This window comes from Miscanthus floridulus, chromosome 14, assembly GCF_019320115.1.
Source record: "Miscanthus floridulus cultivar M001 chromosome 14, ASM1932011v1, whole genome shotgun sequence".
NCBI classification, from domain to species: Eukaryota; Viridiplantae; Streptophyta; class Magnoliopsida; order Poales; family Poaceae; genus Miscanthus; species Miscanthus floridulus.
Window position 1 is genome coordinate 54,218,023 of NC_089593.1, and position 2,761 is coordinate 54,220,783.

General features: G+C 39.9%; 1 long non-coding RNA gene across 1 annotated transcript; it reads right to left on the reverse strand.

Annotated features, from left to right (window-relative positions):
• Positions 1–1,572: 1,572 nt before the first annotated feature.
• LOC136504226 (uncharacterized) lies at positions 1,573–2,222 on the reverse strand. Its single transcript, XR_010770816.1, has 3 exons — positions 2,080–2,222; positions 1,889–1,999; positions 1,573–1,616 (listed from the first exon to the last, which is right to left on the reverse strand). It is a non-coding gene; the product is annotated as an uncharacterized lncRNA (long non-coding RNA).
• Between the last annotated feature and the right edge of the window lie 539 nt (positions 2,223–2,761).

The following is a 2,761-nucleotide window of genomic DNA, read 5'->3' on the forward strand; positions in this document are numbered from 1 at the left end:
ACTATATAGTAAAAATGCCAAATGTCATCTGTTAGCGTCTGCATGCTGAACTACAAATGACTAGTATAATGCCCGTGCTAACGCTACGGCAATTATCAAAAAGACTATGTTTATTAAAAATGAAGTAAATGGTAAGATAAATTAAGACTGATGCCAGAAGAGATTGTCAGCTAGCAAATGGAGATACACATGAAAACAACAAAATGGAGAAGAATATGTATGGACAATATTTGCAAATTGCGAATAAATAATTTGGCTAAAAATGTTCCTCAATCAGGGCTACTTGCTTACTTCTACTGTTTGACATTATCATGTTCCTCAAATCCAATGAATGCTGGTGCTTCTCCACTTGTCCTCAGATCCTCAGTAGTCTTTTGAAAATATATGCAAGACAAAATCATATTATGAATGGCAAGAAGAATTTGATAGTGTTGCTGCTACTAAACATTTGGTCAGAACCAATTAAGATGCGCCAGCTTAACTGGCCGGTAGGAAATAATGCTGAACCAGGCAACCAACTCTTGCACCTGCAGCCAATCTACTCGCTGATAGAAAGCTGACCACTACTGGTCCATTTTTTCCCAACACCTGGAAGTAGCTCAAAATTCAGGAAGATGACAAAACTATGCCCAGCTCACACTAAATCGTAATAGTTAATAAAGATTGTATATTCCCATGAGTACAAATGCAGCATAAGATAAATAAACACCACTATCTAGTTAATAAAAATTAATTTTTTATGACATATGCTTGGCACTACGAAGCATGTAAAGACTTCTGTAGTTATTTCCATACAGAAGATAGTAATGAGCAATGACTAAACTAAAGCTTCAGCAGTACAATGTAAGGACACTACGAATTTGGTAAAAACAATCTCTTACTCCATACATCATTTTTATCATCCAGATCACTCTGAAATACAAACAGTGGTGCCAAAATTTCATTCATCCCTTGTACATATCTTATTCCAGCATTCAGCTTGGCAAAGATTAACAGTACATTTTTCAAAGATTCCTGTATGAAAGAAAAATTCGAGACAGCATCAGTTACCAATAAAAGAGCAATAAAGGAGGGAAAAGCTGCTCATACATGCAACAAACCCAGCAGCATATGAGCAATAGTTGGCTCAAAGGTTTCTTACATCATTTTCTTTTTCTCAAACCAAAGTGAACCTATGTCGTGGAGCAGGAATAATGAAGTAAGCCAATTGCATTATCCAGTTCCACTTGATTCTTGCTATGATTAAGTTCTACATGGAAATGTTAATAAGAATACATCATAAAAACAACGACGACTGCCATATGAATAGCTCTAAAAATTTGTGGATGCAGACAGAAACCAGGTATGATATGTGCAACGAAAACAGCAATCAAGATACCATAAGTATGACCAGAATCTGTAGTGACTTACAGGGTTTCTAAGGAACTCATCTTTGAAAGCCGCGTACTATTCTCTCTTCTTTGCCAGCTCCTGCTCCCACAGCGAGCGGTCATTGGGCAGATAGCCCAGTAGCAGGTGCACAACAAAAACATGCACTGTTAGTGACTGAAAAGGCAAAACCAAAACCCTTGGCTGCAACCTTTCCACTACTGACAGAATCAGAATGCTTCATCAGTCTTCACCAAAGGTTGAAGAAAAAAAATAAAGCTTCGGCCGGCTATTAGCATCCAAACCAAAAGGTTAAACTAAAATTTCCTAGAGAAATGGACTGATCAGAGGACAATCATACAAATTAAGGCCATCCTACAACGAAAACTATTCGCTTCACAGAAGATTGCAGTACCATTGCCTCAATGAGGCTAGCTTCTCAAATACCAAAGCCTCTGATGCTCATGCTGTGAGCACAGAACAAAGGCTAAAGATACAGGAAGGCGAGCCAATCAAGTACCTTCCACAATCTAGTATATTGCCCGTGCTAACGCTATGGCAGCAAGCATGAACTGCAATTAATTAGCTTGCAGATGACACAGCCTTCATTAATATCTGTAGGTACATTTTCCTGTCATATAACCATTGCATGAGAAGCAAACTCTATTGCATGTCTACCTACATTTTTGCAGTATAAAAAAGGTTACCCACCTCCTCTTGCTATGGATATATGATATGCCACGGTGACAATGACACCACAGCCAATTCAGCTTCGATGCCACCCATCATCGCTTCACCAGCGCGGTAACACGAATGTTATCAAAAGTCTTGTTGTGAGCTTCTGACTGACGCACAGCTCCTCTTGCCCAAAAAAAAAAATGTTTCCCTATCGCAAATCGCAAGAGGTAGTTACCTGGCATCGATCTGCTAAACAAAAAATTCAGTTACTATACTATATTTGGCAAGAATTCATGAAGTAGATATTACACAAGAAAATTTTAGTCAGTTTTTTTTATCATTGCAATGTATTTCTTTTCTCTGGTTGACATCTTCCATTCTCTTTAGTCTACAAATAATGTACAGATTCTGTATTGCAACAAGAGAGAAATAAATTGAACACCCTAAATACAACCTGCTAGGCAATAAATTGAACACCCTGATCGCGAATGGGCGGCCATGCTCTGGCAACCAAGCACATGACGGGGAAGTCATCAGCTCACAGGGAAAGAAGCTTAGCAAGACAAGATCGAGGAGCGGTGATACAAGGAGGGGAACAAACCTCCCAGTTCACGCCAGACGCCGCCGCCGGATCCACCGTTCTGCGCGCACATCGAGCGACGGTCAGTGTCAGATCACAACCGCCCAACCTGCACGCTCACGCGGCGGGCAAAGG